Raw genomic sequence first — 14,771 nt, forward strand, 5'->3', positions numbered from 1 at the left:
ACGGAGCCCAACACTAGAATAGGTAGGGGGACACCTTATGCAACCTCCCCTCTTCAATTTGGTGCTGCCGTCCGTTTAGTACACAAATACCTATAAAACCTTAACACACATTTTTAGGAAGTCACTATGCACACTGGAGATATTCCGAAGGACTGGAAAATGGAAAATATCATCCCATTATATATAAAAGGTGAGCAGGCAGATCCTTGTAATTATAGGCCAGTAAGCTTAACGTGCATCAGAAGAAAATTAATAGAAGGAATTATTAAGGATAAGATTGAGCAACACCTGGCAAGGACAGGAGTTTGACTGAACAGTCAGCATGGGGTCAAAAAAGGGAGGTCATGTTTAACTAACATGCTGGAATTCTATGAGGAGGCAACAAAAGGATACGATCAGAGTGGAGCAGATGATATTATTTATCTGGACTTTCAGAAAGCATTTGATAAGGTGCCACATGAGAGGGTGGGCATCAAACTAACAGAAATGGCAGCTCAGGGTGTGGTGTGTCGATGGTACAGAATTGGCTCAGACACAGGAAGCAGAGGGTGATGGTGTGAGGAGCCAAATTAGAATTGGGCGATGTTAAGAGTGGTGACCAGCAGGGGGCAGTGCTGGGGCTGCTGCTGTTTTCAAATATTTATAAATGATTTGGATAGGAATATAAGGAACAAGATGGTTAAGTTGGCAGATGATACCAAGGCAAGTGGATTGGCAGATAATTTGGAATCCGTTATATCATCACAGAAGGACTTGGACAGCAGACAGGCTTGGGCAGATTTGTGGCAGATGAAGTGTAATGTCAGTAAATGTAAAGAATTACACATAGGAAGTAAAATTGTGAGGTCGGAAAATCGAGAGTCCACCTTATGAGAAGGATTTAGGAGTCATAGTGGACTCTAAGCTATCGAACTGTCAGACAGTGTTCAGAAGCCATTAAAAAGGCTAACAGCAATGTCAGGTTATATAGCGCCTTGACATGTGGAGTACAAGTCACAGGAGGTTCTGCTCAAGCTTTATAACACACTGGTGAGGCCTCATCTGGAGTCCTGGGTGCAGTTTTGGTCTCCTGGCTACAAAAAGGACATAGCAGCACTAGAGAAGGTCCAGAGAAGAGCGACTAGACTGATTCAGGGCTACAGGGGATGAGTTATGAGGAAATATTAAAAGAGCTGAGTCTTAAGGAGATTAAGAGGAGACCTGACTGAAGTGTTTAAAATGATGAAGGGAGTTAGTCCAGTGGATCGAGACAGTGACTTTAAAATGAGTTCATCAAGAACACGGGGACACAGCTGGAAACTTGTGAAGGGGAAATTTCACACAAACATTTGGAAGTTTTTCTTTACACACAGAACGATAGCTACTTGGAATAACAGACCAAGTAGTGTGGTGGACAGTAAGACATTGAGGACTTTCAAAACTCGACTTGATGTTTTTTGGGCAAGAAGTAAGTGGACAGGACTGGCGAGCTCTGTTGGGCTGAATGGCCTGTTCTCATCCAGATTGTTGTAATACTCTAATACAATAAGTTTTGTGGATGAGAGGTGAAGGACATTAATAAATAAGACCGAGGAGTCCAGTGATCCAGCCATCCATCCATTTTCCAACCCGCTGAATCCGAACACAGGGTCACGGGGGTCTGCTGGAGCCAATCCCAGCCAACACAGAGCACAAGGCAGGAACCAATCCTGGGCAGGGTGCCAACCCACCGTGTGACCTGACACACCAAGCACACACTAGGGACAATTTAGAATCGCCAATCCACCTCACCTGCATGTCTTTGGACTGTGGGAGGAAACCCACACAGACACGGGGAGAACATGCAAACTCCACGCAGGGCGGACCCGGGAAGCGAACCCGGGTTGTCCAGAGATCCGATTCATTCAATTTTAAATGACTTCTGAAAACTGGAGAGGGGAACTTCCAAGTACTGTCTGAATAATTTTAGGCAACGTGTAGCTGTGTGTTCTTTTAAGGTTTTAAAGGATTAGCTTTGCAACAATCCCATTTTAAATGAAAACGAATCTACAAAATAAGCTTTCAGTTTAATTTTCCTGTATTTCAGTGAAGGCCAATGCCAATTCAAGTCACTGACAAAATGGGAGATGTCACAGCTTGTAATAGGAAATCAACATAATAATAATAATAATAATAAACTTCAGTTGTTTTCTATAATTAAAGATGCTGTACTTTACCTTCAATACGCTGTTAATGTACGGCGCTGCACGTTCAATAGAGCACATCGCGTTTTTGGGCACGTTAAGGTCCAGTTTGCAACTCTGTGCCCCCCAAGCCTTACGCACGGCAAGGCAGGTCACAAACTGACTCTAATCTGTAATCAGAGTGACAAGAAACAGTTAGAATATACCAATTCAATCAGCTTGTAGGGGGTCACAAGAACATCTCATAGACTTTGCACCCCTTTTATAGGCAAACATTGAACATAACGAAGCAAATACTTCTATCTACTTGACGTAACCTAAATGACTAGCTATTGGGAATTCTTGAAACAGTACAGAAAATAAAGTGAAACAGTCTCCGTGATTTTAACTGAACATGGCTGCAGCCTACCATGCGTGTTTTTATTCCTAACAGCAGGATAAACAACGACAAGAATTCAAGAGGAACATTCCACATTCTTCTAGTAAACAGCAATAATGCACTGCCACCTAGTGGTAAGATGAACAGTAACTGCTTAACTAATTATAGATAGATAGATAGATAGATAGATAGATAGATAGATAGATAGATAGATAGATAGATAGATAGATAGATAGATAGATAGATAGATAGATAGATAGATAGATAGATAGATCTTTATTGTCATTGTCACTTATATTGTAGTTGTTGCGCTAAACATGTATTATGTTACTCCAATATCCTCACTTAACAACTTCTTTTTATATCGGTCCCATTCTGGATCTTAGATCTTGAAATTTGTTTCTTGCGAGTGGCTTTGATCATAGCATCCGCAATCATTTTATCAGTCTCACAATATGAAAATACAATCACTTTTTGTTCTATTAAATCATGAACGTAATGGTGTCTGACATCAATATGCTTTGTTCTTGCATTAATCTTTTCACTGCCTAAGGTAAAGTCATCCCTGATGGAGGATCACAGGAATTGTGGGAAAAAGGGTTCCTTCCATTGGCCAAAATGGGGGAGGCAGCTTGATGGATAAGGTCTCCAGGACTCTTAACAAATCCAGATCTTCTTATGTGATATATCTACTGTTAAATTCTGCTCCGTACTTCTAAAATTTTTATTTCTATACTGTATTGAGGATTTGTTCTGTTCTGTGTATTATATTGTATTGTATTGACCCCCTTCTTTTGACACCCACTGGAAAGGGGTCTCTCTTTGATTTGCCTTTCCCAAGGTTTCTTCCATTTATTCCCTACAAGGATTTTCTTTGTCTTCTTAGAGAGTCGAGACTGGGGGGGGCTGTCAAGAGGTAGGGCCTGTTAAAGCCCATTGCGGCACTTCTTGTGTGATTTTGGGCTATCTATATATATAACTAGCAAAATACCCGCGCTTCACAGCGGTGAAGTACTGCTTTAAAATTTTAAATAATAAACTGAGGGAAAATGTACCAATAATTATTTGTTAAGGATCCCTTTGTATACCACGTTGTCAGTTCGCCCCTCCGGTTGTAATATGACCAAGCTGTGCGCTGAGCTTACTCTTGAGCATGTAACGTATAGTTGGCCATGTGAAAATCAGTCCTGCCTCAAATCAATGCCAACCTTTTGTAGGGTCTGTCCCTGAGACTTATTAATTATCATTGTGAAGCAGAGCCTTACTGGAAATTGGAGGTGTTTGAATTGAAATAGGAGATCAGAGGGTATAACGGGGATGCGAGGAATAAAAACTCTCTCCCCTGAGCCACCGCCAGTAAAAATAGTCGCCTCAATTAGGTTCTTTTGTAGGCATGTTACCTGAAGTCTCGTGCCATTACAAAGTTTCGGTGGCTGTAACATTATTGGTGCCCCAACCTTCAAAATTAGATTATGCTCAGGAGTGCCTGGAGGATTCAGAGTGTGGACCGAGCTGCAGGCTATGGACGTATATATGTACGTAAGTAGGATTCAGTTAGCGTTGGGAACCCGTGTACCAAATTTCTTGAAGATGGGCCCGTTAAGTAACAAAGACCGTTGGAAAGTTCAATATGGCGGCCGACAGTGGTGTCATACCACTGAAATAAGTAGTACATCGGTATCAGTTAGCGCAGGGAAGCCGCTTACCAAATTTCGTTAAGATGGGGCCATAAATAAGAAAGTTTAACATGGCGGACGTTGTCGACCGTTATGACCGTTACGTGTAGAATGAAACCTGCTTAACTTTTGTAAGTAAGTTGTTAGGAATGAGCCTGACAAATTTCAGCCTTCTACCTACACGGGAAGTTGGAGAATTAGTGATGAGTGCGTCAGTGAGGGCTTTGGCTTTTATTAGTATAGATGTATATGTGTATATATACTGTATATATGTGTGTGTGTTTATGTGTGTACATATATATATAGTTATATCTATATATAGATATAGATAGATAGATAGATAGATAGATAGATAGATAGATAGATAGATAGATAGATAGATAGATAGATAGATAGATAGATATGTGTGTATGTGTATATATAGTGTATATTATATATATTTATATATAAATATGTACCCGGCCACGCGTTGCTGTGGCTCAGTCTGGTTAAATGGAAAAGAAAGAAAAGAGAAAGCGCCCGTTTCTAATATGTTTAATTTCACAATGCTTGTGGGTATACAATATTTTTTGTTGTTCCATTGTCTGTGCAGAATGTTAGACTGAATAATATTGTTAAGTTCGTAGACGTCTTTGTTTTTGGCCGCAAGAATAGCCAATCGTGATTCTTATGATTGGTTTGAATATTGGGAAATACTTTTTCAACCAATTCTTCTTTTGACGTCACTAAATTGCAGAAGTTATGAGGCAATGAAATTCGTCCTGAGGTCAGATCAACCGGCACCTTTCCATTCCCAATTTCCAGATTTCTCCAACCCCGTTATTGACAGTTTGCATTATTTGATCGTAAATGCCTTTTTGCTGAAGCGTTAGCTTAGGAATATTTGATTGTACATACGACAAAAGATCACCCGTGTTGTAATTTTGTTCACGACGCAATTCTACATCGAACGAAGCAGCAGCAGATCAATTCAGTGATGGCATTTCCAATTGATTTAGAACTTTGTTTGCGATTTCTAAGCACAAATCTTCAATCATAATCAACGCTTAGTTGTAGATGTCTGCTGTGAAATCCATGTTTATATTTGAATTTTACTTGCGTATTCGACGGAAAATATCTTCAGCCATGTGCGATTTATATTTCTCCCATAACTGTGTTGGAGATGAAGGAGAGCAGGCGGTCAATATGATTGCAAACAATGTACGAATTTGATTTGGATGTAGCGTGTTGCACGCGTCATTAATGTATACATCCCAGTGTCAGTCGTTCTCCAATAAATTCAGAGCTTGACATGTACTTCTGAAAGTGGCTTGTGTAACGCTGTTGACAATTCTCAAGTGCTGGAAAGACGTTGGACCGGACACATTTACCAACAGCATGTGAACAAAGAAGCATTCATCTTGATTGGGATGCACGGTGTACAGTCTGCCTATCGTAGTTAACATTGTAGCCGGTGGATTCAGGGCTATTTGTTGCACATTTGCAGCTGTGAAATAAATGCGTTGTCCATTTTCTAGATGTACTGCTAAGTGAACAACATCTGGACTTCGTTCATGTATGGGAAATGAAAGAATTCGCCATACAGCTTCATTGCTGCTTATGTATCTTCCAGCCTAATACTGTGCGATTTCATTGACTGCATTTCTATCAATTCTTTCTGGTTGCACGCCAAAAACTGCCATGTCGCTGCCTTTATTCACGTACTTACAAATGTAGGCTATTTGATCGAAACATTGAAATAGAATTGTAAAATATGTAGTATAGCGTGTGTTGCTTTTACGTCCAACAGATGGTGCTGTGTTTTCAAAAAAAGCATGTTTGTACCTGTCACAGGTGTGACATTTACAGTGGTGTGAAAAACTATTTGCCCCCTTCCTGATTTCTTATTCTTTTGCATGTTTGTCACACAAAATGTTTCTGATCATCAAACACATTTAACCATTAGTCAAATATAACACAAGTAAACACAAAATGCAGTTTGTAAATGGTGGTTTTTATTATTTAGGGAGAAAAAAAAATCCAAACCTACATGGCCCTGTGTGAAAAAGTAATTGCCCCCTGAACCTAATAACTGGTTGGGCCACCCTTAGCAGCAATAACTGCAATCAAGCGTTTGCGATAACTTGCAATGAGTCTTTTACAGCACTCTGGAGGAACTTTGGCCCACTCATCTTTGCAAAATTGTTGTAATTCAGCTTTATTTGAGGGTTTTCTAGCATGAACCGCCTTTTTAAGGTCATGCCATAGCATCTCAATTGGATTCAGGTCAGGACTTTGACTAGGCCACTCAAGTCTTCATTTTGTTTTTCTTCAGCCATTCAGAGGTGGATTTGCTGGTGTGTTTTGGGTCATTGTCCTGTTGCAGCACCCAAGATCGCTTCAGCTTGAGTTGACGAACAGATGGCCGGACATTCTCCTTCAGGATTTTTTGGTAGACAGTAGAATTCATGGTTCCATCTATCACAGCAAGCCTTCCAGGTCCTGAAGCAGCAAAACAACCCCAGACCATCACACTACCACCACCATATTTTACTGTTGGTATGATGTTCTTTTTCTGAAATGCTGTGTTCCTTTTACGCCAGATGTAACGGGACATTTGCCTTCCAAAAAGTTCAACTTTTGTCTCATCAGTCCACAAGGTATTTTCCCAAAAGTCTTGGCAATCATTGAGATGTTTCTTAGCAAAATTGAGACGAGCCCTAATGTTCTTTTTGCTTAACAGTGGTTTGCGTCTTGGAAATCTGCCATGCAGGCCGTTTTTGCCCAGTCTCTTTCTTATGGTGGAGTCGTGAACACTGACCTTAATTGAGGCAAGTGAGGCCTGCAGTTCTTTAGACGTTGTCCTGGGGTCTTTTGTGACCTCTCGGATGAGTCGTCTCTGCGCTCTTGGGGTAATTTTGGTCGGCCGGCCACTCCTGGGAAGGTTCACCACTGTTCCATGTTTTTGCCATTTGTGGATAATGGCTCTCACTGTGGTTCGCTGGAGTCCCAAAGCTTTAGAAATGGCTTTATAACCTTTACCAGACTGATAGATCTCAATTACTTCTGTTCTCATTTGTTCCTGAATTTCTTTGGATCTTGGCATGATGTCTAGCTTTTGAGGTGCTTTTGGTCTACTTCTCTGTGTCAGGCAGCTCCTATTTAAGTGATTTCTTGATTGAAACAGGTGTGGCAGTAATCAGGCCTGGGGGTGGCTAAGGAAATTGAACTCAGGTGTGATACACCACAGTTAGGTTATTTTTTAACAAGGGGGCAATTACTTTTTCACACAGGGCCATGTAGGTTTGGATTTTTTTTCTCCCTAAATAATAAAAACCATCATTTAAAAACTGCATTTTGTGTTTACTTGTGTTATATTTGACTAATGGTTAAATGTGTTTGATGATCAGAAACATTTTGTGTGACAAACATGCAAAAGAATAAGAAATCAGGAAGGGGCAAATAGTTTTTCACACCACTGTATATAATATATATATATAAAAACATGCGCATAGTCGAATGCAACGTTGTGTCAAAATTTCAAAGCAATCGGTGAAGAACTTTCGGAGATTTAAGGTTTTGAACAAACGAACATTTACATTTTTATTTATATATATGTATATATATGGTTTTGGCAGCCAAGCTCTTTTTTTCCAACCTAGAAGACGTCTCTTGAGATCCGTTTAATCGCCTCGTTGATTGCATGTCTTCCAAGGTAGTTTCAATTCCCATTTCCTGCACCGAGTCATCTCCCCTTTCATGAGTGACTGTGTTAGTCGCCGTACTTCGTACAGGTCTTTGAACGCACTGAATACTTGTAACTGGTGTCGCCCGTCGGCTACTTTCGACAGGGAATGGAAGCAATTGTCGAGTAACAAAAATTATTTGTAAGTGAATTCGCATTGAAGAAACAGTAAAAACTTGATCACTTGGGTCAATACCTAAAGAAATACACACAGCAAATCTAATTGAGAATACACCAGAATCTGTGTGATTTAATTGTTGCTGTGCGTCTTCATAAACTATGGGATGTTTGTAAGGAAACAAAGCATGCTGATCTGCTCCCATTTCATCTTACAGTACTCTACGACCGGGAACTGATCTGATGTTCATACTAACCTGGCTTATGGCTTCGGGGCGATCACGCCTGAAATTACCAAGCGTTACTGTTTATAGCTGTGTATTGGAACATCCAAATCCTGCTTCCTCCTCCTGCTGCTTGCTATCGCCGCTCACCTACGCTACCACACCCGCCTGTCCTACCGGCTTTGTTGCTGTGCTGCTTCTACACTGCTATCAGCTAAGTATCACTCACTATTTTAGCGCTTTGAGTACTGAGAAAAGCGCTATATAAATGTAATGAACTATTATTATTTATTATTAAACACTAAAGTACAAAAACGAAGTAGAAAGTAACACTAAACTGCAACACCGCCAGGAACACCAGCACACCGCGTCTACTAAACACTAAGAAACACTAAAGGAAAAAAATACTATTCAGTAAGTACCACGTCTACTAAACAGTAAATCAGTAAAAGAGAAAGGACTAACCGCGTCAGCTGCGGAGCTCAGCTCGGAGCGAAATGAAGTGAATGAAATGAGGTGAATGGGAGGGGAGATGATCACGTGACTCCAACACCCGCCTTAACTCTCCGTCCCTCCACAAACACACAAACACAGCCACACGGATCACAACTATCCTTTATAGATATAGATTCACTAAGTCCATGGCAAGCAAGATGCACGGAAGACAGAGCCCCGCCCACCAAATGGGATAGGACGACAACTCACCGAGCCACGCCCACCAACTCACAAAACATGTCATCATTCGCGTTCGTCACTGCTACAGTTCACATACACCTCTGAGCCACGTTGACGTTGACAATATATTGTATTGTATTGTATTGTACTTGTTGCATCCTTGATTGTCCTCATTTAAGACTGTAGGATGGGTCAACCAGCTCTCCAAGATCTTCTAGTAACTGGCGTAACCAAACAATTTCTTGACTGGCATAGGCAGCTGAAATGTATTCTGCCTCTGTAGAAGATGAAGCCACTGAAATTTGCTTCTTGCTGGACCAGGATATTAGGACTCGTTCCTACCTTGAATAAGTAAACACTTGTAGATTTGTGAGTGTTGAGGTCACCTGCCCAATCAGAGTCCACACTGGTCGATGTTACCAGTTGCGGACAATTTTAAACTCAAGTCCTTTGTTTGTTTGAGATATCTCGTGACTCTCTTGCCCGAGTTCCGGTCTCTTTGACAGGGTTCACTTAAGCATCTGCAGAGTTGTGACATTGCAGCTGCGATGTCTGGACGCATGGTGATTGCAATATACAGAAGTGCCCGTCCTGCTTGTCTATACTGTTCGTTAGTAGAGAGAAGATCTTCTTCTTCTCTGTCCAACTTTGGATACGTTGTGTCCATGGGTGTGTTTGCTACTTTGGCTTCAGTCATGTTGAACTGCTGAAGAATTACATCAATTTTTGCACTCTGTTTCAACAGGAAGCTGCCATCGTCTTCACGCTGTATGTTGATTCCTAGGTAATATGTTACTTCCCCAAGGTCTTTAATATCAAAGTGTTGGTTGAGTACAGCAGTTAATTTTGCAACTTCCTCATCCTTTTTGTGAGCAATTATCAAATCATTCACATAGATCAGGGGTGGGCAGATTCAGTCCTGGAGAGCCGCAGTGGTTGCAGGTTTTTGTTCCAACCCAGTTTCTTAATGAGTAATCAATTATTGCTGATGAAGCACATATTGCTTAAGTGATAGTTTGATGCTTCATTTTAGTGGTCTTGCTTGTTAAGTCTCCCCGCCCTTAATTGATTATTTCAATCTTAAACTGCTGCATTCAGTGTTTTAATTGCTCCTTATTAGTAATAAGATGTAAAAGACAAAGCAGCCAGCAGTTCTCCAGCTAGCTTTTTTTCCAATTACATCTGTGTGTGTTCATCATGCACGGTTTGAGTTAATAAAACACTTAATAGAAAAATGTGACAGACTGAAAATGATCTGTTTTTAGGCTTCAAATCATTTGGATGATATCCTTGGAAAGGAAAAAAATCTACGATATAAAAGCCTTACATTGCACAGACTAACAAGCCATAAAATTAAATAAGGTCTGAGATTTGCAATGATTGGTTTCTAATTAAGCAATTGGGTTGAATGAAAACCTGTAGCCACTGCGGCTCACCAGGGGCCTCATGTATAACGCCGTGCGTAGAACTCACACTATAACATGGCGTAAGCACAAAAGCGGGATTATGCGTACGCACAGAAAAATCCAGATGCAGGAATCTTTGCGCACGCATACTTTCACGTTCTTCCACTACATAAATCCCGATCAGCGTGAAAAGTAACGTACGTGCACGCGCCTTCTGTCCCGCCCCAACTCCTCCCAGAATTACGCCTCTTTGAATATGCAAATCAATATAAATAGCCTTCTGAGAAAAGACAATGGGAAAAGCACAGGGGAAAATATAAGAATTTCAGCGAATACCAAGTGGAGGCAAAGGAAAAACGTACTATTTGTTGGTTTAAACAGTGGCATAAACAACAAAAGGAAGTTGATCAAGTGACAGTGTGTCGGAGAAACTCGAAAGATCAAATTCACAAAGTCGCACAGTGCCCGAAATAAAAAAGAAATCACATATCAAAGTCGCCGTGAAAAAGCGAGTCGTAGCCCACCGTCTGAGTGTGATATGAAAGCTTATTAGGGTACAGACAAAAAAAATAGGCACACAGTGGGGAAAAAAGCACGAAATGTCAACTTTAATCTCGAAATTTCCACTTTAATCACGTAGTTTATTTTGCCATTAAAGTAGAACATCATAAACTTCATCTTAAAATCGTTTATTTTACTAGTTTCTCAAGTAGCACGTTAAATGCTTTGTTCTGTATTTGATCTTCTATGTGCTCTATGTGTGTGAATCACTACCTGCTTCCGTTCTTTCTCTTTCTGCGACAGGACACAGAATCCATTACATTCGAGATATTACAGCTCTCTGAATAATTAAAATACTGAGATGTATACGTGATATCATTTTCATGATGATAGGAATGAAAGCATGTTATTAAACATGGGAACACGGTGGCGCAGTGATTGTTCATATCTCATGCAAGAGTCTTGCTGCGCCATGTGCGACCTTTGATGAAATAATTTATTACAGAAGTACTGTCTCTTTCAAACGTACTAACCTCCAATTCCTGTCCTTACTTTTCTTTCTCCAATCGCCACACAATCAGCTCTGTAATAGACGTTAAGCCATTTGTAAGCTTAAAACGCCAATTCTTCAAAACTTTTAAGGAACATTGAAATATCTTCGTAGTACATGTTTAATTATTCTATTCGTCTATCCTTCCAGTGTCGCGTCAGCACCAGCAAGAATACAGCGCAAGGCAGGAGCTATCTGTGAACCAGCTATACGCTGCGGCACCGTGTCCTCACATGTTTAATTATTAGCAATACAGATTATTTAAATGAAGTTAAAGTTTTATCTGTATACTATAAGCAACATATTTTGCTGCATTTCATCTTAAAAATTATATTGTCATCATATGCGCTATATAAAGTAGCGCAGGTTGTGCAATATTATAACTGTAGTGCAAGTTTACAGTGAGGTGATTGAGTGCGTTTATAGTTCTTGGGATGAAACTGTTTCTGAAACGCGAGGTCCGTACAGGAAAGGCTTTGACGCTTTTTGCCGTGGTTGATGTAGTGTGTACTTGAAACTGTATACTGATAATTCTCTTTCCGATCATCTGCTGCTGTGATTCACACTCAGATACAGTGATATAAATACTCCGAGTGGTGCTGTGAGAGTAATATGGAAAAAGATGATCTGCAGTGGCAACCCTTAACGAGAGCAGCAAAAAGAAGAAGAAGATGTAGCAGTGAGAGTAACAACGCTAAAGCAGTTATGGTATTTGGAATACTATGACTATTCCCTGGACCATTATATTGCTGCAGGTTAATTACAATCAGATGTATTACACTAATAAACAATATGCAGTTAATTTCAGTGTATTTATAAAGTCGCGTCAGGAATGTGGAGCTAAGAAAGAAAGGATGAGCACACAGGAACAGTAGTTTGACCATTCTGTGGACCATTATATTGTTACAGGTTAATTACAATCAGATGCATTAAATTTATGAACGATATGCGGTTAATTTCAGTGTATTTGATAAAGCCGCCGCCGTGGATGTGGATCTAAGAAAGAGTAACCACACAGGAACAGTAGCACTGCTCTGACACTGGGTGCCGCCAGTCTGCAAAACCGAGCGGAGAAATTACGTACGCCAAGGTATGAGTTACCGTGGAAATGTGCGTGGCTTTACGCCAAGTTTAGGTTTTATACATCGCGATTTGAGCGTGGAAAGGTTCGTACGCAACATTTCTGTGCGTACGCACCGTTTATACATGAGGCCCCAGGACCGACATTGCCTACCCCTGACATAGATAGATAGATAGATAGATAGATAGATAGATACTACCAAAAAGATACATCCATTCTTCATTTATACATTTTGACAGTAGGGGGCGGTGTCGCGCCTCCAAACCCGCAGACAACACGTCCAAACACCAAGTAAAATTCCCAGTGATGAGTTTATTATAACAAAATGTGCACAAAGCACCTCCACCTCCACTATACACAATAATAAATCAATAAGCAATACTCAATCCTCCTCTCCACCCAGCAGCTCTGTCTCACTCCCACCCAGCTCCGGCTCAGTCAGCTGGTTTTCCCACAGTCCTTTTGTAGTCCTTGACCCGGAAGTGCTTCTGTCCTTCAGTCCATGTGTTTCCATAGCACTTCCAGGTCAGATCAAGAGTTATATTTTTCTTCAGGGCTATAATAGAAACACTTGTGCCTCCCTGCAGCGTCCCCTGGTGGCCCCCCGGATATCCAGCAGGGCTGTGCAGCCAAACTCCGTTGTCCTTAATGCCCTGTGGGAATTGCAGGGAGGACTCCCTCTAGCGGCCTGGGGGTGTTGGGCGGGATAAACTGCCGGCCATCCCTCACAACATCCATCCATTATCCAACCTAACTACAGGGTCACGGGGGTCTGTTGGAGCCAATCCCAGCCAGCATAGGGTGCAAGGCAGGAAACAAACCCCGGACAGGGTGCCAGCCCACCGCAGGGCACACACACACACCAAGCACACACACTAGGGACAACTTAGGATCACCAATGCACCTCACCTGCATGTCTTTGGATTGTAGGAGGAAACCCACACAGACACGGGGAGAACATGCAAACTCCACGCAGGAAGGACCTGGAAAGCGAACAACAGGTCTCCTTACTGCAGCGTTTCTCAACCTGTAAGTATTTGCGACCCGAGTTTTCATAACAGTTCTAATCGCGCCCCCCCCCCAACATATTTTTTGAAACTCTAATAAAATTTATTCCTATATTTTGTGCTGCCGATACACCACTACAAGTTTAAAATTTCCCTACGAATAGCGAAATGACGCCACATATGGCAACATTCGCGCCCCACAGTTTGAGAACCGCTGCCTTACTGCAAGGCAGCAGCGCTACCCACTGCGCCACCGTGCTGCCCCTCATTTATACATTTACAGTATGAACATTGATCAGCTTTGCTTCGTGTGAATCCCTTATCTATTAGAGCTTTGTCTAATTTTGATTTCCATGCTCAAGCTGATTGCTGAAGTCCATAGAGGGATCTGCGCAGTTTGCAGACAAGATGCTCTTCTCCATTTTTTATATATCCTTCTGGTTGTGTCATATTTATCTCCTCTTCAATATCACCATTAAGAAAGGCTCTCTTGATATCAAGATGTTTCACAATCATTTTCCTTTGAGCTGCCACTGTCCTCAAGGTTCCGAAAGTACTTTGTTTTGGCAACTGGAGCAAAAGTAGCATCATAGTCCTCGCCAACCTTTGGTGAGTACCCTTTAGCCAATTATCTTACTTTGTGCCTACAGAGATTGCCTTCAGGGTTAAATTTGGCTTTGAAAACCCATTTAGATCCAACCGCATGCTTGCCTTGAGGTACAGTGCAGCCAGAAAGTATTCCCAGCGCATCACTTTTTCCACATTTTATTATGTTGCAGCCTTATTCCAAAATGGATTCAATTCATTTTTTTCCTCAGAATTCTACATACAACACCCCATAATGACAACGTGAAAAAAGTTTACTTGAGATTTTTGCAAATTTATTAAAAATAAACAAATTGAGAAATCCCATGTACATAAGTATTCACAGCCTTTGCCATGAAGCTCCAAATTGAGCTCAGGTGCCTCCTGTTTCCCCTGATCATCCTTGAGATGTTTCTGCAGTTTCATTGGAGTCCACCTGTGGTAAATTCAGTTGGTTGGACATGATTTGGAAATCAAAATTGACCCCGAGTTTCATTGCATCAGAAGAAGGGTCTGATGAGATCACCACCAAGAGGGGCCGAGGAGAAGGAGCTCATTGTCTTAAGTTGCACTTCAGTACCAATTTGCAGGAGTTCAGTTTTGTTGCAGTTTCATTTTAAAGAGTTCAGGTTTGAATTTCGCTGAGGCAATTTGTGAGCCGAGAAAGCCCTGATGAAGTTAAAT

Source organism: Erpetoichthys calabaricus, chromosome 5, assembly GCF_900747795.2.
Source record: "Erpetoichthys calabaricus chromosome 5, fErpCal1.3, whole genome shotgun sequence".
Lineage (NCBI taxonomy): Eukaryota > Metazoa > Chordata > Cladistia > Polypteriformes > Polypteridae > Erpetoichthys > Erpetoichthys calabaricus.